Here is a 24,820-nt window from a genome sequence, read left to right as displayed (position 1 = left end):
GGCTGCAGCTCCCTGCTGCAACCACTGGGGACTGCCTTAATCATCAACGTTCCCTGAATCATTGCTGAAGATTCAGAGAGTTTTGAATCATTTCGGACCTTTAAATTGGTCCCCTGATTCGATTCAGATTCAGAGATTCGGCCACCAAATCGGGCCAAATCTCCGAAACGAATCACCACCCAAAGCTTCACACAGCCCTACTATTCAGATGTAACTTCCTTCTGTGACAGCCCTAGGACTGATAGATATAGAATTGGCAGGAGGAGGGGGGTGTGTGTTTTGTTTGCCTTGCCTACATTTTTCTTATCTGCTATCATTGTGCATCAATAAAATTAGCCTACTATTGAATGGAGAAGTCGTTGTCAGTCTGAGGGTTTGGGTCTGCCTGGAACAAGGTAACTGGGTCATAAATCCAATACCAATAGTGCTCAGAGCTGTCCTGACTCCCACATACTGTGGCCAAGGTGTCAGTGCCATACACTTTAGATTTTGCTCTCCTAGGGGCATAGGGCTACATGTACAGAAGGACTTAGGTGCCACCATGATGGATGTTTCAGCTGTTAGGTGACAGGCCTAAAGAGTGTCTATTTATGCTATCTCTAAGGGCAGCTTCAGTAGAAGGGGCTAGGAAGAGGCTGACCCCCATCTACAGCCTGCTGGCTAGGGCACCCTCTTTGGATGTAGTGATGTGGGTTATAAATCCGTCAGCTGCAGAACATAATTGAATCCTGGTCCTTCCATCTTGGGTGAGTGTGCTACCCTTTAACTTGCTCTATAAAATGGTGGGTGGGGCAGAGAATTTCCTCAGGCAGTACCTCGGGGAGAAATATGGCCACAGTTCCCACACTGTGTAGAAAGGCTCCTTCATAAGGTGTATGCATGGAATGCCAGCCAGATGCAGGCCTGTGCGCAGGAGAGGAAATGGAATGGCAAATTTCTGAACTGGTCAAGGTTTGTCCCTGAGCAATGTAAACCAGCTTCCCTGAACTGTCAGAGCAAACATGCTTCTGGAGAGACTGAGAACCAGGCAGCAAGGGGCAGCCGAGGGGAAAGCGGGGTATGAATGGGAAAGAAGCCCAAGTAACCCATTGTACAATACTCTTATGGCAGGGCACTGTGTGTGCCTGCCACTTTAAGGGCCTGGAGCTGGCAGCCACCAGGTGCCTGATGAGGGCAGCCATTTTGGAGGCAAGGGCTGCCTATATAAACAGGGCAGTTTGGCTGCTGGAGGCTAGGCAGCAACATCATCTGGCTGAAGGGCTGCTGAGATCAACTGGAGGTAATGGAGGAGCTGTAGGGAATGTTAAGGAGGCTCCTGGTCCTGGGCATGACCTAAAACTGCTCCCTGCTGGGAGTGGGTGGCCTGGTGGGGCTCTGTGGTGCGGGAGCCCCCAGGAAATGCCAGGCCAGTTACCACCCTGGTGAAAGGTGGGTTGGGGTGCCTTAACCCCTTGCTCCCAGCACTGGGTGGGTAACCCTGTATTTGTGAAGGGCCCAGAGGGTGGACCCTGGGAGAGAGTGAGGGGCTAGAGACCTGACCTGACCAAGAGAGTACCCTTGACTAGCCCATGCTGGGGCCAGGACCGGGAGGGTCAAAAAGGTCAGGGGCCCACCGTGAGGGATGCCCAAGAGCCTGGGGTCTGGGGTCCCAACTGGCCTGAAGGTGGGCCAGGGCTGGTAGCCGGAGGTCCCGGGGGGACCACACCCGAGAGGGGAAAATGGTTTCATGGGGCTAGTAGCCTGAATGAAGGTGGAGAGGCTGTCTGATTGGAGGGATCATAGAGGTGTCCTGTTAAGAGGATTTGGGGGCCCAGTGTGGGGCCAGTGATTATGTAAACATCAAGATGCCATCTGCGAGGCTTGGGCTGCGGTACTGGGGAGGAAAAGAGCTGCAGAGAGCGCCCCCTGGCATCGGAGCACCAAAATGGGCAGCCTCCTGCTTGAGTGACATCAATTAATGAATCAATTAACATCAAGGCGTGGTGGATGAGAAGGTGGGTGGTTGACCCAAGAACAGGTGGGTGGGCCACAGAGATCCTCCCTGAGGAGGCCCCTGTTACAATGCTGCTTCCATTACTTGTGTGTGTTCCTTACAAATCTCAGGTGCAACAAAGCTGCATTTTTTTTCCCCCTGTGTGTCTGTCTGCTTGCCTCCTTTATTGGGAAGGAACAAGTCCCTCTCAGTGTCTCCTGCCCCTGGGAGTACAAACAGAGGGAGGTTGGCCTGAGAAGGTGCTAATTGCCCTCTTTGAAATGTAAACAGAAGCAGATTAAGGCGTACTGGGGTCCTGGGCAAAGACAAAATTGGAAGCCCTGCCCCCCGCCCGCCCATGGGAGCTGGGCAGTAGGAGGAGAAGTGCTGGTGGGGGAGCCTGGGGGGACCCTGCTGGGGTGGGGGCAGGGAGAAGAGGGCATGTGTCCCCCATTTCCCCTACTATGGCCAAACATATACACATAGGCACACACTCTACTTTCACTCACTCTCTGCATATGGACACACAGACACAAACATACTTTCCCTGCTATGAACACGTGCGCGCGCATGCACACACCTTCTATCTGACCCTACAGCCCCAAAGCAATGCTACTTCTTATGACCTGCCCTGTAGGACTAAAAGAGAAATACTGCACTGAAACCTGCATATCCCAGTATTGCCCTAGTCCACATACCTGGGAAAGCCAAGCTCATTATAAATCAGCTCACTGAGCCTGTAGAGCACAGAAATCTGACTGAGCAAAGCCAAACGGTTCAGAATGTAGTATCCAGCCAGAGCAGCTCTACGGTGCTTCTGTTGCCCCAACATGCACCCTTTATGGTTGGGACAAACAGAAGTGGGGCAAGGCTGAGGCAGGATCTGGCCTTGGGAACTGTCCTAGGTAAACAGTGACTGGGAGTGGAGGGGGCTGTACATCATATGGGCCACATGCTGCCACCCGCATTTCCGCCATTGAATAGGCTACAGGCCACAGGCTGCATATTAATTGCTCACAGGCCAGGTACAGTCTGTGGGCTGTATGCTGGCTCTGCAGGCCACTACTTGGACAGCCCTAGTATATATTATGATGTGAGATGTGCTGTAATTAGTTTCACTGCCATATGGTTTCAATTTAAATGCACATACCATGCCAGAGCACTGCATGTGAATGAGTGTTTCCACACTATACCCCACTGGAACTGAATGAGGTGGTGATCTACACAGAACTGAAATGCCAGAAGGCTTCCCAGCAGCAGAGGAGACAAAGGACAAAGAAGACCCAGCATAAAAAAGTACTGTATATTATAAGCTGTAGTCTCCAGGGTAGCCAGCTTGTGCCCATGTGGAGTGCAGGCTCAGATTCAACCGCCCCACCCCAGCCCAGTGTGGCAGCCAGAGCTGCTGTTAAATAGTCACTCTGGGAGCTGGCATATGGGGAGAGGGCAGGGATCCAAGACCTAGCCACTGCCCCAGGGGCTAGGGTGTGGGACTAATTCAAGCTCCCCCTACATTGCAGGCATGGGCTGGCTCCTGCCCAAAACCCCAGTAGGGATATCCAGGTTGGGTGCATATGGTGTGGGGGCTCAGATTCAACCCCCTGCCCCAGCTCCTGATGTGGCAGCTAGGGTTGCTGTTAATATGGCCATCCCTGGAGCTGGGGTGGGGTGTGGGGAGGAATCTGCCAGGACCTGAGGCATTGGTGGAGATCCAAGCCCTGGATGGATCCATGTGGACTGGGGACCTGGATTCCACCCCCAACTTACCCCAGTTCCCAGTTTGGCAGCCAGGCTTTCTTTCAAAATGGTTGTGCCAGCAGGTGAGGCAGGGGGTGGGATCTGAGCCCTAGCCACGCCTGGGTGGCATGGGGGCTTGGATTTCCTGCCCCCACTGCCCCAGCTTCTAGCACAGCAGACAGGGCTCCTTTCAAAATGGGAGCTAGGGAAGTGAGGTGGTGGGGGTGGGACCTGAGACCTCACTGCTGCCCTGGGAGCTGGGGCAGAGAGGGGTAATCTGAGCCCTCACCTCATGGGCATGGCCAGCTCCCACCCAAGACCCCAGCAGAGGTAGCCAGGCTGGCCCATGTGGCATGGGGCCTTGGATCCTGTTCCCTGCCCCAGCTCCTACCATGAGCCAGTTGATAGAGGTACCTTCCCATAGCCCCCTTTCCTCTCCCCCTCCCTCTCCTGCTGTGCATGGAGAACACTCTTTCTCCTCCATGTCAGACCCAGGGGTGGGGCTGGCCTAAGCCAGCACTAGCTCAGCCCCACAAATGTACATGGAATACAGGTAGAACCATGTGCAGATAATCCTCTCGGGGAACTTGTGCAGAATTTTCCATAGGTACTCTGTCCTAGAGGGCCTTCATCTAATAGCTGATTTAAAGCAGGCTATATTTTCCATGCAACTGGCTATTTTAAAAATGCTATGCAGCTGTGAATGTTCGTTATGCCATGGCTGTAGAGGGCATCCAGGGGCCTAATTGCACAAAAATCTAACTTCCGTAAGTGCACTCAGTGTATGCTTATAAGACCTAGTCAATCCCCAGTCACCAAAATGGTGACTGCCACATGTTCCTACCTCAGAGAATATTTTCTTATCTTTCCTTCTTATTCCTCTATTTTGTTGCTTTATCACGCTACATTATTGTGATGCTATCGAATTTAGACTGAAACACCTACAGACCAAGACCATTTTCTAGGAAACGGGTAGTAAATTTTTATTAATTGCAAAGTGTTTTTTGCTGAATTTTTCAGTTAAAATAAATAAATAAGAATGGAAAACACATCTGTTATAACAGACAGTCATGGGAGGGCTCTAACTAGCTGGAAAGATTCCCCATGGTCATGGTTCCTCCTCTGATGTTACAGCTCCTCTGTTTTGTGGGTAGCACAAGAATAAGGGCAGTGATGTCCTCTTGTCTTTGAAATATTCTTGAATTCATTTTTCCTGGATGCTCTGGTCCATCTGCTGCCGAAGCAAAGGGTTCATTGGACAACCATTTCCTCACAAATAAAGCGAGCAGACTCTGCATTTGAAGATGAAGGTGATTCTCTCATTAAAGAGAGCACAAGACTTTCCTTCAAGTACAGCTGTCTTCTCTGGAAACCTGGGAAGGAAATAAACAAATCACCCACACAGTATTACTGCACTCCGCAGTCAAAATCTCAGGATTAATCTGAGTGTTGATGTCATTTCTCAGAAAATGTTATCTAGTAAACTAATTGTCTGGGCCTATCAAGCTAATCTTAGTACTATCCTTTCCTATTTTACACTTTTGGAATAGTGTGTGCTCAAAATTTATGGATGTCTGTATTTCTGTAGTTATCCCTTTGGAGTTGAACAGAGAGTGAATATTTGGGGGTCTTCTTTGTTAGGAAGTGAAGCAGAACAAAGTCAGGTATTTATTCAAATGATTCTTGGACATTTACAAAGAATTTACACAGAATACATAGAACCCTATTTCCCTGAACATGGGAGGAATCGGAGGGCAGGAGCCAGTATTGTTACTTTTTTCAGTTTAACATTTTACCAGAAAGCTCTTCAGCACCTTCTGGGGTCTGCTATAGACCTTTCTCTTTCTGTCCCTGGCTTTCGTCTTCTCACTCTCTCACTCACATGTCAGTCAATTCCAGAACATTCAATTTATACTCAGGTTCCCAAAAATCTCCTTGCACTGTACCATACTTCTGTGTACCATGTTCTGGATGAAGGCTTCATTTTTTCAGCTCTTGCTTCAAGGGACAGCTAATTTTCTCATGGCTAGAAGTCTCTTTTACATTTCTTTCTAGCATGTGGCCCATGACAGGTCATTTCACTGTGAGCCCTGTCACATATCCATATTTGGCCAACCTTAGAAGATAACATGATTACCCCTGGCACTCAGTTAATTTAATTCATGTAATTTTCAATGCCCCCTAAAGATTCATAAAAGAAAAAAACATACATTTGTGGTAAGTGAGAAGAGTAAGTGATTGTTGACTGTGGGACAATAATAGTTCTTCAGAGTAGCTCTAGTGCAAAGTCTGGCACTAAACATCCCTGGCAATGTTCTGTAGTTCAGTGTGTAATGTGGTACTGCTTCTTGCCTGCAGTCATGCGTGTGGTGACCTGTCAGAACTGACATAAACGTAGATTCTAGTACTTCCATTGCTGAAAATCTAGCTTCACTCCCAGACACTGATCCAAAACACTTACCTAACCACCAAGGGATTCCTTGTGGCAAAACATTTGAGGTTTGCCTACTCACAGCCAGAAACCTTGACTTCCTGCAGAGGCATAGCAAGGCAGCTCCATGTCCAGGTAGCCACAATACAAAGGGTGGTGCTGCTCCCACAGTTCCATTGGCAGCTGTGCATTCAGGCACATCAGTGGCAGCAACTGTTTTTACTCCCCCCCCCCCCCCCCCCCCAAAAAGGCAGCACCCAGGACTGCTGCCCTGGTTGCCCCTCCTCACTTCCTTAGTTACATTACTAATTTTTCTTTCATGCTAGTTTGCAAAACTATCATTCCTAATTTCAGGTCAGGTGTGTTTGTTTTGAGACTGTTTCCCATCTTACTAGGAATTTCCCTTATGTCACTAACATGAAATTACTTGGTCATAAAAGACGCCAGTGACTTGATATTCATCAAGTCAAAATATCAAACTCTCTCACATTCTGATCAAGATACACAGTGAAGAGCTATAGACTCATGGGGCTAGAAGGAATCCCAAAGGCTACTGAGTCCTATCTTCTGCATGTGTACAGGATTTGCTATTCCAAAGCCATTCGAGACATTTGAATTGCTGTAATGATGGAGAATCCACAGCTTCCTTAGGCAGCATTAACTAAAAGGGTCCCATAAAGATCATGGAGAAAAAAAATATTTTCTCCTGCAACACAGGGCAGGGTATGAAGCAGAAGAATTTAAACTGCACTGAAGCAGTTTTAGATTAAATATAAGTTGACCTTTCCTGTATGCACAGCAATATCTTAAAAGACACAGAAGTGTTACCTTTAGTTGGCCTGTCATGGGGAGTAAAAATGACATGCTGACCCTTCAGAGCATTTTTAAGGTCCCTACATTTTTACCATATATTCTTATTCTCAGGATAGTCATCATTTGGGGGAAAAACGCACAAGAATGCATTTCTTGACAGTCTGATACTTAGATGATGGATATTTTAGGATGAATGCATTGCCAGCACCAAACTACAGATTCTACCTTTATCTTCAGTGGGATCTCACAACTGATGGAAGTTTCCAAATCTCAGGACCTGGTCTTCATGGGGGACTTAAATTTTTGTGACACATGCGGGGAAGAAAACGCAGCAATTCACAGGCAGTCCAGCAAGTTCTTGGAGTGTGTTGGGAATAGCTTTTTGGTACAGGTGGTGGTGGAAAAGCCTAGCAGGGAAGCTTTTCTTAACTTGCTACTCTAAACACAGAGGAATTGATTGAGGAAGTGGAGTAAAAGTGAAGTGAAAATGCAGGGTAACTTGGATCACAGTGACCATGAACTGATAGAATTTATGATCCTCAGAGAAGGAAAGAAGGAGAGCAGAAAAAATGAAAATGCTGTAGTTCATAAAAGCAGACTTTATCTGTGGCAGGCCAGTAGGGGGTGCTCCTGCACTGAGCCACCTGTCTCACTATGCCCAACCACGTACCAAGCTCTGAGGGTCTCCCCTGGGGTGCCTATGACTGGCTGCCCCCTTCCTGGACCACACCCGCAAACCTGGGGTAACCGCCGCCACCACTTGGGGTCTGGTCATTGCTCGGGCCCTGTGCTCCCAGGGTACACAGGCCTTGTAGACCTTGAGGGCGCATGACCCACTGTGAGATCTTGGGGTGCTTCCTTTAACCTGAAGCACTGAAAGTAGCCTTTCTTAGCCAGCTGAGCCAAGGGAAAAAAAGGTGTGCCCAATCCCTCTCAAGCATGTACCATAAAGCTTGTTATAGCGCATAGCTTTATTGGGTAGAGAGGGTAGGCTTGGGGAGAGGTACAAGTCGGAGAGGTATTAAAAGAATACCCTGAGCAAACAGAAGTGGCTTGGTAGCCTTTTGACACACTTCTGGAACACTGTCACTGGTTCAGTTTCAGGTAAATTACTTACATGTTCATCTGGAGTCTAGAATTGCTCCAGAGACTGTATGCTTGCTTGATGTTCCCAAATGTGTCCATTAAGTTCCACAACATGTCTGACCTCTGCTTCCCCAAAGAAAGGCTGTTTTATACCCCTGGTGTGACCTCATCACTAAGTTCCTACCAGAAGCCGACCCACTGGCTGCTGACTGGTGCTTCCAAATGATATCACCTTCCCCGGTGAGGGGACTAGTCACATGACCTGCAGTGATGGGAGCTTTAAACAAAGAGAGTGCTCCCCACTCCCTATGGGATATACAACCCTGTTACCAGGAGACCTGGTGAATCCAGCAGCCAGAGTTTGTGATGAGATGGGGAGGGTTTGGGCTCTAGGCCTACAGGCTGGCAGAGAGGTTGATTTCTCCACATTATCAAACTCAGAGTGGACATGGTGCCCTAGGAGGCATGCCTAAGGGGAAATAAAGTCCAGGAGAGCTGGCTGTAATTTAAGGAGGCCGTGTTAAGGGTGCAGGTGCAAGCTATCTCAATTCAGTAAAATGGGAAGTGAAATGGGAGTTCTGTCTAACTAGACAGTGATCTCTTCAAATGAGTAAACACTCAAAAAGGACTCCTACAAAAAGCAGAAACTTTGCCAGGTTTCTCAGGAAGATTATGGGAGTATGGCACAGGAGCATAGGAGAAAATTAGAAAGACAGTGGTACAATTTGAGATGCAATCCATAAGAGACAACAAAAAGGGATTCTATAAGCATGCCAGAAATAAGAGGAAGATCAAAGAAATCATAGATCACTTATGGAATGAAGGAGCCAATCTACTTACGGATGATGCAGAGAAGGCTGAAATACATAATGCCTTTTTCACTAGTGTTTGCTTAACCAAGTACTGAATGACTGCACAGTAACTGGCATTACTGTACAGTCCTGTCCTCACTTGGTCATTTTTTAGAAGCTACTGAGCAGCAGCAGTGAGGTACTGCACAGTAGCTCATTACTACTGCACGGTAGCGTCGCAGCAGAGGAAATTAAATTTGAGATAAGGGGACACTTGCTGACTATGAGGTTGGTCAGGCATTGAAACAGGCTCCCTAGAGTGGTTGTGGAATGTCCATCTCTGAAAACTTGCAAGAGCCGGTTGGACAGACACTTAGCTGGGATGATCATGCCTTGAGCAGTGAGCTGGACTGGATGACCTCATGAAGTCCCTTCCATCCTGACTTTCCTATGATCCTAAGAGATGTCAGACTGCTTTGTAATCCCCATGAACCATGGTCTGAACTCTTTTGATGCACTACATGAAAGAGAACAGTCGCATATTGACATTTCTCTTGAATGAAGGTTGGACATTACACCTGGCTTCAGCAAGGTTTAATCCTATCTCCCCTGTCCCATATCTTAGTGTTTAGCTGTAAGAAAGCTTTAACATGATCTTTGGAACTCCAAGAGAATATTTCATTTTGTTCGTGAGATAAATGTTACTATATTTCAGTATTTCATCGTGTATATCCTACTTACTAGGTGCCTAAATTGGAAACTGTTGCACTCTGCTTAAATCCTTGGAAACCCATTAACACAATATGGTGGGTCTTCTCCTTCTTCATTCTTGTGATTCAGTCTTCAAATTAAGACCATGACACATTACAAAGATGTGTGTTTGCCATTCTTTAAGGCAACAAGCAGAGTGGAAGACGATGCCTAAGATATGGACTAAGGCCTGGGCAATTGAACTTATAACATAAATGCATCCTTTCCTTCCTGTTAAATAAACCATGGGATGTATTCTTTAAGAAGTACATGCTGGTATGTAACATAAGCAGCCACCTTCTAGCTGCATCAGTGACTTATGGGTCAGTGTGATAAGCTGTGCTGTCCTCCCAGGATATCTTGTTAGTGGCATTCCTACGGGACAGTCCAATCCAATGATGGTACCCAAGCGATGCTATGAAATCCTGCATGGGAATCAAATCAAATGACTGAACTTCACCCCCACTGGCAGATATCTGTATACCAGGCAAGAGAAAGAGGCTCATGTGTCATGGCTAGCAGCAGTATGCCAGGGTGTACACATGGTGACTTTTCATGCTCTTTCTTGTTCTCATTCTACTAACAACATACTTTGGACAAGCCAGCAGGTTCTCATATTCAACAAAAACACTAGCCATTGAGAGACATGAGAGGGTAAGGAAAGACATAATGCTAGCACTTACCACATTTCAGGAATGTTGCTGATTATGAAACTGGTTCACAATTGTGCCAGGTCAGAGGTCCAGTGATATGGACTCCAAGCTTGCAATGTACAGGGCAGAGCACTCACCCCTGACCTCAGGACTTTGATGTATCACCCAGGCTGTAAGAACCCCTACAGTTTGCATTCAGTCCCTTTCTTGTGTAAAAGCCTGGTCAGTCTCCCTTGTGGGCTAGGCACAAAATGCAGCCCAGGGCAGCTCAGAGGATCATCTCACTCTGCCAACTCCATCATGCCCTTTGGGACCATCTCCCACTTCGCCATCATAGTGAAAGAAAAGAACAGAGGAACAAACTGGGTTACCCATTCTTTCTTCTTGTTTATGCTCAGCAGGCTAGAGTCCTGGGTGGAGCAGTATTTTCTACTTTCTTCCCATGTCTTCTTTTCATTACTAAAAAGATAACACGTCTCTTCATGAAGTATCCAATTATCTGAGCAACAGCTGCATTTTCCACCTTGAGAATGAAAACACGGGAGACTCAACATGCATCTGCATTGGTGGGTGTGGTACAAGCTGATGTATGCCATGGCTGGTGTGTTTGCACACCCCTGCTGTGTAATGGGATGGATTGTCTTTCTGGCAACAAGGATTGGAAACCTTGCAAATAGCATCAGGTGCAGAACTAGAGAGACTTCAGGCAGTGTCAGTCTTAGACCATGTGGGAGAATCCCATGATTTGGAAATGGTGGATGCCCTCCTGGTACAGGTAGCCCATAGCAATGCAGCTTTCTGAGAACAAAGCTTGTCTATTTGTATTGCATCACCAGGGGACAGTTTCCAAGATGTCAACCAGGGTTTTTTGAAGGTGATGGAAACCAAGAGGACTCAAAGTTATTTAGAAATGCAGAAAGAAAGGAGACAAAGATTGTTACTGGCAGCAGCCTATTTCCACCTTATATTAATCAATAGTCAGCTGTTTGGGTTCTAACTTGAGACAGACATCACAATGAAGGTTATAACAGAACACTGATCCCAGCTCCATAACTTTCCTTTTCACTTTACTGGAGAACTTCAGAGACCAAACAGACTAAGTACATGGGCAACAACATGGAATAGAAAAGGTGGCTTTAATAAATGAAGGCAATGAATATTGTAGAGTAACATTTTTCTAAGAATCTAAGCTAACTCTTTCATCTCAGGAAAGGACAATAGGTATGGCTATGGAAAACTCAGTGCACACTCCTGCTAATTGTAGAACTAACCAGATGTTCAAAAGCACATGGAGAGGGGAGGTGAATAGCAGAAAGAATCTGACCAAGCCATGTTATAAATCAATAATGCAGTCTCACCTGAATATTAAGTTCAGTATTGCTACCCCTATCTCAACAAGGCCACTGCATAACAGGATGGATTCAAATAACAGAGCTTCTCAGAGTCCATAAACGCAGCCATAGGATGAAGCCTGAAAAGACAAAAGTCATCTTCTCTTGCAGCAGACAAAAAGGAGGAGCTTCCTGAACCACTAAATACCTAAGTGTTTTTTTTTTGCCAAGGGAAGTGATTTCTGGCCCCATCCTGCATGCAGTCCTGACAGCAACCTTGGGACCAGGTTTGGCTCCCTAGCCGCTGCCACTCTCTCATCTCAATGGAAGATCTTTTTCCTTCAGGCTCCCCTTCAATATCAAGGTGTGTACTGTATACACAGGTGTGCTGTATGCAAAACAATACAGTATTAATTTAGAATCCTTCAGAATGAAGCTTGAAAGGGACAGAAAAATTCCTTAGCTGGCACAGCCACCTGCAGCCCTGCCATCTAGAAGTAGGGAAAGAGGGCAAGCAATAGTCCAATCTGGAGGAAAAGCCTTTGGAAAACCCAGGTGGAAAGTTGCCTGTTCGTGGTATCACTTGAGTCTTTTCTGTGACATCAGTAGGATTGCATTGTGATGATGCAAATAAACTCTTAATAATTCACTGGAAAGGTGGAACCTCAAATTCACAAAAACACAAAGTATTTACCATTTTACAGTGGCATCCACCCCAGACCCTGATCAGAGCCACACCAACCATGACCTTGTTCCCCATGTTCATTTAAATTTGTCTATCCTATTTATGGAAGAACTAGGGCCTTGTTACACAGTAATTTGGGGTGGGTCTGGGAGCTCTTAACATCAGGATTGTCTGTACGTTAACCCCTCAAACTAGTTTTAAGCGCTTGTTAGGGGGCTGAAAGTTATGCCACTCCAAGGCAGAATTTATCCCTTATTAGTGTTATCCACTCTAGGCTACACCTTAGTGTAAACAACCCCCCACCCACCATCCCTACTGCTGGACATTATTGGGCCCAGTGCCCTCTCCACCCACCCTTCCCAGCTCCCAGGTCCCCACTCATGGCCCCCCAGCTTCCTCCTCCTTAGTTGTGGCTGCCTGCACCCTCTGTCTGGGAAGGAGCAGACAGGAAAGGATAACCTGCCTGCCCAGATGCCACTACTACTGTTGCTTTTCTCTAGGCTCTGCTCAGTCTCAGGAAGGCCAGCAGCCTTGCAGTGCTGGTGGTGGAGTCTGGTCAGGCAGGTAAACCCTTTCCTGCCAGCTCCCAGGGACAGATGGTATGGGCAGCCAGAAGTAAGCAGGGAGGGGTGGTTGGTAGCCCTTGGGGTAGGGAACCAGGGGAACTCTTGGGAAGGAGTGGGGAAGACTGAAATGGGAGGGCAGGGTGGGATTCTTAACTGTCTGTCCTCCAGGCCCCTGCCAGTCTGAACTTGTGACCGCTGCCAACTCGAGCTAGCACTAACACCCAACGTTTGGGCGGCTCACAGTGTAATGTGTAACAAGATCTCAGCTAAAAAAGTTTTCACTTAGATCATGCTGAAATTCATTTTCCACTAATACTCATGTAGGATATTGTAGATTCTTGCTTTTATAAGCACAAGCCCCCAAGTATTTCTATAAGGAACTACAGGTCATGAGCTGGATAGTCTAGCAGTAAGAGGAAAGAATAAACATGAGAGGCTCACACAAAGTCATTACCTGAAGAGTTCATCCAGGAAGAATCCCTATGTATCAAATGTCTTATCTTAGTTGTTTACCACTTTATCTTTTACCTCTGGGAAAAGTCAAAGGTTTAATGTCACTTTTCCTAACTGACATAGGTCATGGGACAATAAAGAGCAGGCCAGCCAGTCCTGCTGGGGTACAGGAATGTATGCAGACACTGCTGTTCACTAGCCAGCCACAATAGTATAAAACAAGACAAATGAAAAAACCTCTAAACATAGGTACTGGCAAGGGAAAGTTGTTGCTTACATTGATCTTACTAATATTCACCATTTTCAGCCTTCATATCTAAAGATAATGTTGTTCTAGCACTCGCTGTGAGAGAAATTTTCCCCTTCTTGTAAAGTAAGCAGGGAGGGGTGCTAATCTTACCTGCCACCTTGTGATATGCAAACTGTTTTTGTGTGTTTTTTGATGGACTATGTTTTGAGATTTGTAAATAGTTAAAAGTGGCCTTTTTAATATCTCCGAATATATTAATTTTTCTTTTACAACCTATCATTTTCTTACCATTGCAGTTCTTTCATGCTAATATAAAGCCAATATTATTCATGACTCTAATGTGAAGGTATTAACTAATATGTTCTGGTTTTATCAAGGAGTATTAGTATGGGAGGCTGCTGCCCAGGCTAACTATCCCCTGCTTTAAAGAAGCAAAGCTGTTCTGCAGTGTTCTGTTATGCTCCATAGTGTGATTCTGTTTCACTATATTTAAGTCTCCAAGAACTCACGGTGGCATCTCTTTTGATGACAACAATCATCTTATGGTTAAGGCTAGGTTATGGAAAAGCAACAGGGAGTTATGTACTAGGAGTCTGTCAGTTCCTCAAGCAGGCTTGACTAGAACTGCACTTAAGCATCTATGTCCACTTAATGCATAGACTTACTTTGGTCCCAAATGTCCAAAGCCCATCCTTGATGATAACCAACAAAGCACCTCTACTGATCTCAGACTGAAACACCCCTGTTCAAACCTGTGGCATCTCCTTTGCAAAACCTAAGAAAATATTCCCAACTCTCTTTTTCAATTATATAATTACTACTGGACATGGCCATCCTCATTAACAGTGGACTGTGATACCTTCAATCTTGTCTTGTGGTCCTTTGGCTGAGTATGCAGTTTTTGAGTGATTCCTGACTTTCTTGTTCTACCTCTGTTGTACACTGGAATTCCCAAGGGAAAAGAGAACATGTAATCTCACTGTCAAAGAGAGTGAGGGGAGAATTAGAGATATTTGCTCACAAGTCTGCTGGCTAAACCACATAGGAAACATTCAATTTCATGTAGTTATTTTTGGAATAGTCCAACAAGGAACTGGTACTCAATCCTGAGCCAATTGTGCTATGGAGTTTTAAAGTCCAGTGGTTTCATTTGTTCTTCTTTGCTTAGAGAATCCATTCAATTCTTACCTCTTTGTATCTTATTCCTCACATGATTGTTGTCCCAACTTTGCAGCTTACCTATTTTCTTATTTGCAGAATTGCAACTTCTCATTTAACCCGAGATTTGTTGATAGCTAAAGGTCAATACAATTTCACCTTTATGTACCTAAATGGTGCTGACAGATCTGCATATGTGCAATTTTTTGTTCTTACAGTGGTTATTGTAGGTTCTTTTTCTCCCTGTTACAAAAAAGTGTTGCTGGGTGTATATTGAACTCTTCAAGGGAAACTGTGTAGAGGCAAGGAAGAGGAAAAGGGCCTTCCTGCCATGTAACCCGATTGCCCAAGGGCACCTGCTTCTTCACCATATGAGTAGCTCCCAGTAAAGTGCAGACCAAAGGCAAAGCATTGCCTGTAGCTTACTCCATCCACCCTTTGAGTTCCCTGGGTTCTGTTCCTTGCCTCCAGGGACTTAACTGCTACTTGATTTTAACAGTCTTTAGTTAAAATGAAAGAGCATCAGGAGGGGAGTTTCTGCTCCACTGATCAGAAGACCATTTTGAACCAAGCTTTCCATTCTCATTGTTCTTGTAGGGACCAAGTAGCATGGCCAAAGCTAAAACTTCAACAAGCAGGAGCCAGTCCCCTCTCCCACTTGAGAACAGTGTGAGATTGGCTGCTAATTACAAGTTTGTTTTAAAGAGTGTAAGGTGTGGAGTTTCTTGGGATTTTTGAACTGACCTCGAGTGCTTCCAGGGTGGGCATTTGACCATGGGTGTTACCATATCCCCAGAATAATGGCCCTCTTGCTGGAACTGACAGTGTGTGGCTGACACAGTGTTAGGCAAGAATAGTTATGCTGAAAGGGGGCATCTGCTCATGATTTCACCCTCATGGGGAGCAGAGGAAGATGGCAGCTATGTTGGAAAAAAAAGTTCTGTGCGAGTTCATGTAAAAAAGAATGACATGTTTGTGACTTCACAATGTTGAGCATTAGATTGCCACATCAAGAGAGCACAACACAACCCTCAGGGTTGGCATCAGACTGTGTCATAACGTTTAAAGAAATAATGATTCTTACATAAGTTAATGAAAATACATTGAAAAAATTGTGCATCAGCCTCCTCTGGCAGATTCCAACATGAATAACAACAGGAAGAGGTTTTCTTTATCCTGAATTCTTACTGTTTCAAAACCTTCTCCAACTACCCAAAAGAGATAGGCCACAGGAGGGAAGGCTGCCTGCATAGGCATGAAGAAATTTAAGGGCAAGGCAGGAGGGGGACATTGGGGAGTGTTTGTGCAGAGGAATGTTGGATGCCAATGGAAAGAGGAAACTTCTGAGGAACGTGTTAGGGAATATATGGGAGCCAGGCTGGAGGGCAGATTGGGAGTTGTGTAAAATTGTTATTAAAAATGTTATAGGCAAATATATTCTAATTTCTCTACCATGAATTATCCACCCTTGTAGAAAGGATGGACATTATCCTGCCCTATTCTCTTGCTGAGCAACCTATAGTGGCCCCATGGATATGTCCACTTCATACTGCAAAGATACCCAGGTCTCCTATCAATAGGTAGCCTTCACTGATCCCAACCTCTCAGGAAACTGGGATCCCCATGTTCTTACAGAACTACATCATGCAAGAACCCAGCCGGTCCTGAGAGCAACAGAAGAGGAGAAAGGTCCACTCCTTCTTAGTCCAGTAGTTGAGCAGTGAAGAGCAATTACTCCAAAAATGGGGCAGATGCTTTCTTGGTCCTGAACATCCCAGGGCTCTGAACTCACATCACCACATTCCCAACAAAGATCAGAATCACCATGTAGGACCCAGAACAACCTCATTCCTCCTATGGAAGTTCAGCCACAAGGCAGTGAGGAGGGAAACAGTCACAGTGTTAGGAGAACAGTCCATAGGTGAAAGCACAGTCTTGTACCTCAGGGAGGAGGATGCTCCTCTGAGAGGAAGAGATACCAGGCGTCTGGCACCCTTACCCCTGCCCTAATGTTTCTATATTTGATTCAAGGTGGGAATGGCATTAGATGAAAATTGAGAAGGGTTTACAAAATAGGGTAGGGCAGACATGAAATCCTAAAGCCAAACTTGTAATTTACCATCCCCCCTACCCAAGGCTAACCTACAAGGAAGACACTAAAACTTGACACCACATGGCAGCCACAACTGGGACTTCTATAGCAGTCCAGTGCTGTACTGAGGACCAGGGTACTGAGGCGTACCATGTCCTCAGTGTCCCAACAGGCTGTGTTGAGAACTCTACTCTTCCTCACTCTCCCACTTTATTCAGGACCCTCAAATTCTTGGCTGCCTCTGGCCCAGCCTCAGCAGAAGTTGCAAGATGTCTTTACTTAGTTTAATTTGTAGCCTGGTTGTTAGGGCTTTTCCTGGGAGGTGTGAGATGGAGGTTTGATTTGGAATGATCCACCCAGGTATTGTGCAAAAGGTGGGAACCATGGTCACCTCCAGTAAGATAATGACCAGAAGCAAGCTCTGGGGTGAGAATGACAGCAAATGCTTCATGTTGTGCTGAACTCACAGCTTCTTGAGTAATTTAGGAGACTTCTGCTGGTGGAAAATGGATCAGGGACTAAGGTAGGTTTTAGGTACCTGGGACACTTGTACATGCAACAAGAATTGGCTATTTTTACTGTTTAGTTGCGTTACGCTGTACACTTGCGGAGGTTTTTTACAATTTAAATGAGATTGCTACATTGCAAACTAAACCACATCCGCATATAGTTTAGTTTGCAATGTAGCTATTTGTAATTTTTCAGCCTTTGACAGCTTGCCCTCTACCATGGGAGGGGTAGGCTGAAGGCAGAAGTGGTGAGGGAGTCCAATCCTTTTTTTTTTTTCCATGGAGCCTGCCCATGTCTCCCACAGCCAAGGGTGAGCTGCTGGTGGGCCAAGCAGCCCCTGAGATGCAGAGGTCCTTGGTCCTTCCTTCCAGAGCAGCAGCACCCCTGGGGGCTGCCTGAGCAGGCTGCTAGTAGGAGTGTGCTGCTTTAGCTCAGGCTCATTGGATCAGGCTGGGGCAGCACCTGGCCACTAGCCACCCACCTCGGTGGCCATGGGAGGCACCACTGTAGAGAGAAGTTCTGGGGCCTCCCCACAGCTTAGTTCACCCTTCGGCTGCAGGAGAGGTGGGTAGGCTCTGTGGGAAAAAAAAGGATCAGGTCCCTTGCCGCTTTTTTTTTTTTCCACAGTGGAGCTTGCCCATGTGACCTGCCACCAGGCCATGCAGCCCCTGAGTTGCCCCAGCTCACAGTTAGCACCTGGTGGATCTAACTCTTTCCCAAGTCTGCGTGGGGATCAACACCTGGTGGGACTCCAGTGTGCAGGCTCAGGGAAGAGTTGGATCCACCAGGTGCTGCCTGAGAGCTGGGGTAGCACCTGCACAGCTAGCACCTCACCTGGGTGGCCCTGGGAGGGCACCCCCACTGCAGAACAAAGGACCATGCCCCCCTGTAGCTAAAGGGATGCATGGCTTGGTGCATTCAACAGTTTTTTTCCACAGATCCTGCCCACCTCTCCTACAGTGGAGGGTGAGCTGTCAGCGGGCCTTGAGCTGGGGGGGACCCCAGAACTTCCATTCATGGTGGCAGCACTCCATAGGTGGCACCTGCCCAGTAACAGCCCACCCAGGTGGCCCCAGGGGGTACTGCCACTATAGAGGGAAGGACGGGGGCCCCCCGGAGCTCTGGGGCCACTTGGTCTGTCGGCAGCTCTCCCCCCGAGATGTGAGAGACACGGGCAGGCTCTGCAAAAAAAAAAAAAAAAAAGACTTGGGTCCCTCACTATAAAAGTGACGAAAGCCCCTAAATTGAAACAATGGGTTTTTAACTTGGAGGACTAAACTCCCATCACATGTACAAAAAGCCCTGGGTGCTAAAACTGAGTTGCTGCCAAGGTTACCACAAAACATTAATCAAAAAGTCTTGGAATATCTTTAGACCATAATAGAGGCATTGAAAGAATCTAAGTCCGAGGTGATATTGCAGCCATTGGACCTGGGTCAGTCTGGATCATTTTGAATCACTGCCTCTAAACCCTAGTTCAGTACTTGCCTGAATGTCTAGATTGTATCCCTCATTCTTTTCCTCTCGTGCTTTCAGATCTAGAGGGACAAGCTCACTCCTCCTTGTATCCAAAATGGTGAGCATCTCATAGGCAGTAGCTCTGTAAGCTTCAGCAATTGTAACCTGTAACAGGGAACCCTAGCCCTGTTACCAGAAGGCAGGTAGGTCCCTTTAAGACCAGAACTTTCTGGATGCAGCATACTGGCCAGGTGGGGGTTAAAAGCTGAGCCTGGCCAGCTATTCAGGTGACCGGAAGCGGGAAGGCCAAAACTATAAAAACCCTGGCTGGGCAGCAGTAGGGGCAGCAGCCAAAGGGGAAGGAGTGCCTATAAGAGCTCCATGGAGAGGTTTGGTGAGCAGTCCAGCCGATGCAGGAGGGGAACTACTGAGGACTCACAGAGAAGTGGTGGCAGCCCCAGAAGAAGGATCATAGCAGATGAATGGGAGCAGAAGCACAAACCCCTGAGAAAATGTAAGCTGGCATGCTGCCTTCTTTAATTATATTTTTGGTGGCGGTTATAGCCCATGGGCAGACTGTTTATAAGTTTTGATTGATTAACAACTGGTGCTTTGAGTGAGGCTATTGGGGAAGGAGGAGGCCTCATTGGGGGCCCACTACAGCATGGGTGCAGTGTTTGGGGCGCACAGGCCCCGGCGTCAGAGAAGGTGCAGTATTTGGGGTGCACAGGCCCCAGCGCCAGAAAGGGCGCAGTCATAAAAGGCCAAAGTGGCTGGGTTCCCCTAGGGTGCAACTGTGTGTGGTTTTTTTGGACTGGGACAGTGGAGGCTCACGGCTGCTACCTGGCTTTTAACTTGCAGCCCCCTGGCTATGGGGGCTGGTGGATGGGCCTCTGGGCCAGGGAGGCTGGGCTCCAGATTGGGGCAAAAAAGAGGGCCATGAGCCCCAAGACCAAGGAGCTAGAGCCTCAGAGTCAAAACCTATCTGGCGGGTTTAGACAGGGAGGCCTAACTAGAGAAAGACCCTTCAAGACATGGCAGGCGAGTAGAAAGTGGGACACAGGAAACCTGAAGGGGACTGCAAGGGTGGCCCACATAGGTGAGGATAACGCAAAAGATGGCGCTGGGGAGGGTGACCTGTTATATAACCCTTCTCCTCCATCTCCCATTCCACTCTTTCTTTGCCACCTTTTCTGCTGCATGTTTGCTTTGAAATCAGCTGGTGAGCACCTTGAGGCAAACACTGTTTTCTGGAAAACATGACCCCATACAATAAATGCTCTATCTGTTGAAACTACAAAGAATTTATTGACTTTTAACAGGTTTGCAATGCAAAATAAAATCCTATCAGGCCAGGATGGTGCAACCTGGCAACCTCACATTGAGCACTGGTAATCTGTTCACCAGGGAACATCCCAAAGAGCTGTATTTTACTGGCTGAAGCTCCTCTGCTTAACCGATTCCAAGGGCAGGGATTTCTCTTGGTATGTGTTTCTCCTAGATGCACTGTTCTTTGTGCAGATGCAATAAACTCAGCTAAGCAGCCATCTTCTCACACAGGCAGCGCCACTTGCTAGTACAGGTATAGGAAGAAATTCCTTGTGCAGATAGAGCTGCACAGGATGCTCCAGGTTTCGCCTTCTGTACTGGAACCCTGAGTTGGAGAGAAACTTGTCACATCAACCAAACCAGACTGGTGCATGTATATCCCTGAGTATTAGGAACTGCATTCTTGACTTACTGATAGAATATGTCAGAAGAACTTTCCTATCTATCTGAACTGGAAGACATGAATTTTTGTGAAGAGGAAATTCTTCTTTGTGAAAATGGTAGCTGAGTTGAGATACTTTCTTGTTTCATACCCTCCACCATTTACATCCCAATTCATTTGGGTGCCTTTTATGTTTCTTTTCTTACTCACAATGGTCTAATGGTAACATTATGTTTAATGAAATGTTCAGCTTTGGAATAGAGCACAACTAACTTTCAGAAATGATCTATTTTTTTAATGATAAGCTTTGGTACTATAAGAGAGAAGTGCAACCTGGCAAGTCATGTTCATTTATTTAAATTATTTAATGCGTTTATTCATCCAGATTTATCTGAAAACCTGCAAAGCATGCTGCCCTCTAGGTGACATATTGTAACAATAAAAATATTCATAATTCTATACTGAGAATTCTTGGATCTAGTAGGAAAAGATGGGTCTATTCCAGGGCATATTGACTGACCTTTTTGGCCTGCAGTAGGGCCACAATTGAAATCCTGTGAGAAATGAAGAAACAACCACAAGGATATAAATTCAAATCATGTGACAGAGACTTACAGATTAGGAGAATAACTTGTGCCATCCTCCCATGCCCAGCTCGTACCAGTTCCATTGCGGGTGAGTCCGATCCAGTGAAAATTTGCCAGTGGTTTTAGAAAATTCTGTTTGGGAATAAAATCCAATAACTGCATTCACTCACTATTATTACATGCAAGATACTTAGGGACAAGAAGGAGCTTGATATGCCCTTCCAAGACTGGTGTTCCTGGTGAGGGTGCATTTTAAGAGGAAAACTGATGAGGTCTGCTCTGCACCTTGCAAAAAACAGGTGTAGGTACCCACACATGGGGGAAGACTCCTGATTCTGGATGCCAAAAGGACAAAAACAACTCCCACCAGGCCTTAGACAGATGTTATCACTCTAGGAGTGGTGCCTCAAGTATCTAAGTCCACAGTATTTCCTGTAACAGGTCAGACACAAGTTTTACAGAGAGAAGTGCTTGATGTGATACAACTGTCTCCCTCAAATGCAACATGAGAACAACCATGGATATAGTTGAGAGGAATCAATGGAGTACCAGTGGGAAGAAGTCCACAGAATTTCATAATCACCTTGGCTTCTACTATAAAGAAACAAGAGGATTTCTCTCCACAACCCAGAGACGGGAACCCATGAGTCTAAGCTGTATATTCTGTTTTCAGTGTATGCAGAGCTAAATGGCCAAAATAAAATTTACAGGCTTGTGCAAAGCAGCTAGTATTTGCTTCAGATTCAGCCGATTCAGGGGACAGTCATTCTTTTCAGTGATTCAAATCACTGTCCCAAATTGATTTGGCTGAATCTGATTCGGAGATTTGTCTGCATCTCCGAATTGGCCCCATCCCTCACCCACTCTCAATGGCTGCCTTGCCCGCTTTCCCAGCTCCTGGCTCTTTAAAAAAAAACAAGAAAAGAAAAAGCCCCCACTCACCGGCTGCTGTCAGGTGGGGGTGATCCCCGCTGCATCCGTTACTCCATGCTGTGATGGGGGGGTGATGCCATGAGCCCCCAGACCCCCGCCTACTCTCTCAGCCCCCTCCCATGGCTGCCCTACCCGCCCCAGCTCCTGGTCCTTTAAAAAGTGAAAAAGCCCCCACTCACCAGCTGCTGCCAGGTGGGGGGGCAATCCCTGCTGCTCCATGCTGCATGGGGGGACTCTTCCATAAGCCCCCAGAAGCCCAGATGGCCGCTGAAGCAGCTGGTGAGTTTGGGTGGGGTTTTTTTAAAGAGCTGGGAGTTGGGGCGAGTGGGGCAGCCATGGGGGGGGGGCACTGGGACAGCAGGTGGGAGTCAAGGGGCACTCGGGGGCTAGGGGAGCAGGCAGGGGATGGGGCCTGGCAGGGAGCCCCCCCATGGTTCCCTCCCCCCTCCTCCAGCCCCCACTCCACTTACCAGCATGGAGTCTGGGTCCAGCTGCCTGCTGCAGCAAGTGGGGACCGCCTGAATCACCAAAGCTCTCTAAATCTTTTCTGAATCAATTTGAAGAGCTTCGAATCAATTTGGACCTTTTCACTGATTCAGTTTGGATTTGGAGGTTCATCCACTGAATCGAATCAAATCTCCTCTGAATTGAATCAGCACTTGTAGCTTTGCACAGCCCTAATTTCTAACCTGTGTATTAGGTGCTTTTTTGGCACTTACATGACCAAAACAGTGATAAGGAACACCACATTTGGACATGTACATGATCAGGAAGGAAACAGAATTCCCCCCTTTGGGTCTAAAAACCTCTTATCTCGAAATCTTGGGTGCATAGAGAAAAACTCTCCCTCTCAGGGTTCCAGTACAGAAGGTGAAACCTAGAGCTCCATAGCAAAAGGTGACTGGATTTTCGCGAACCAGATTAGTGGAATCGAGCAACCCAGTTTGCTCTTAGTCTGACTTAAAGCAACTCTGTCCACTCGTGGAATTTCATCTTATTTCAGAACACAGCACAGGGCTATTTTGAAAGCAGACTTACTCTGCAACATGAACATCCATTTTAGTCCATATCTTACATCCCCATCACACAGACATTGACATGCATACATTTTCTATCTACTAAAATAGAGGAACAGAAAATATCCTACCAGTTCATCATCATTCTCTGTTTTCAGCAGTCTGGAACTACGAGAAGAGCAGTAATTTTTACACGCCTGCTGGGTTTTCTTTTTATCCATGAAGAGGTAAAATTTCCTTTCCTGGTTTTTCCAGCAATCTGAGACAGTGCTGGAGTTCTTTGCTTGAAAAGAAAATAAGACAGACTCAGGAAGCGTCCATATTCCTGTTGGGAAGATGAGATTTCTTGTGATGCTGGAGTGCATGGTGCACAAGATGGTGAACTGTGTTCCACATGGTTCCAGGAGGAACAGGATTTGTCAACAGTCTGAGAAGATTTCATCTTACTCTTCTGAGAAACATTAGTGGGAAAGGGGTTGCTAAACTGGGCATCACTGAATCCAGGATCTGTTTGGTGGATACTCAGGAAGTGAACTGACGAGCCACTGGGAACTAATTAAGTATTATTATAAAGGACAGAAAATAACCACTAATACCATTCAGGGTTGATGTCTGGGTCTGGAGATCATTACTTGTCCCTCTGCAGCTTTCCAAAGCTTCATGCAATTGGGTCCAATTTTTCAGGATTTCTTCTTGCTGACGAAGGGTCCTCGTCTGATTTGCTACTTGGAGGTTACTCTGGAAGACTTAAACCCATAGTAATATGAAAACACATCTTTTCAGGACTAGGCAAAACTCAAGTCCATAAATGGCTTGTATCTTTAGGTTGCTAAGATCTGTGGGTATTTTCTTCAATTAAAAGAACCAGTGAATATGCAAAATGTTTGGGGGTTTTTTTTGTTTTTTTTTTAAAGAGAAATGTCTATTTTTCAACCCTACCAGAAAGTGTTCTAAGAAAGAGATGCTTTGGTAAAAAATTCTTTCCTAGTGTCTTTCCTAGTTCTTTCAGCATTATCATGGATATTTCCTGGCCAGGCATTCTCATAACTTGTACCGATGAAAACTGATTTGAGACCTTTTTTCTCTTGCTTAGAAATTTCAGCAAGCTTCAGTGACCAGAAAACCAAGGTAAGTCACAGTTTGGGATCATGATTTTGCTTCAAATGTAGTTAACGTGAATTTCAGAATGGCTGAACTCGGATCTTAATTTGCAGTAGAATAATTCTATTGCACATTAGTGCATTAGCATGCGTTTTGGCTGGTGTGGTAATGCACAAGAGAATTAGTCTACTGCGCATCTAGCCTGCCATATAGACATATCCAGTATAAGGTTAAAAAAATGTAAAGTATACCTTCTAAGTCAGTTGCTAGTTGCAATATAACTTTTCTAAGAATTGTGCATACCTTTTAAAGTTAAAGTAACCAGAGTATTGTGAAAAATGCTAGTCTCCTCTCAACCCCCCCCCACCCCCCCAAAAAAAATCTCTTATTTTTAAGGCTATCAGAATACATGCTGATTTTCTTTATGTCCTAATCACTGGAATTTTCTGACCAGATCTTCTCATGATTTTAAGCTTAGATATATGGAAAATAAATCAGAAGTCATTTTCTTTTGACTAGGGAAAAGTAGGAAAGCTTGAATAACTGCTCCAAAGCAATAGATATGAAATCCCAATTCTGTTGGGGTTGTTTCTAACCACAATTTAACTGGAGACATTAGGAGTCTCAACTGAACTAAAAATTGTCATAAATCATTCTCAAAGACATTGCGTCTTGTATGTGATTCACACACAAACTTCAGATCACAACTTCACTTGCAACAGGTTTTGAACACCCA

General features: G+C 46.0%; 1 long non-coding RNA gene across 1 annotated transcript; it reads left to right on the top strand.

Moving 5' to 3' along the window:
* The first annotated feature begins 1,220 nt into the window (after positions 1-1,220).
* Positions 1,221-23,948, top strand: LOC132246855 (uncharacterized). Its single transcript, XR_009458225.1, has 3 exons — positions 1,221-1,279; positions 18,815-19,250; positions 23,142-23,948. It is a non-coding gene; the product is annotated as an uncharacterized LOC132246855 (long non-coding RNA).
* Positions 23,949-24,820: the final 872 nt, after the last annotated feature.

The sequence above is a fragment of the Alligator mississippiensis genome, unplaced genomic scaffold (assembly GCF_030867095.1).
Source record: "Alligator mississippiensis isolate rAllMis1 unplaced genomic scaffold, rAllMis1 scaffold_29, whole genome shotgun sequence".
Taxonomy (NCBI): Eukaryota; Metazoa; Chordata; order Crocodylia; family Alligatoridae; genus Alligator; species Alligator mississippiensis.
The sequence above is the reverse complement of the archived record's forward strand: the minus strand, read 5'-3'. Positions and strand labels throughout refer to the sequence as shown.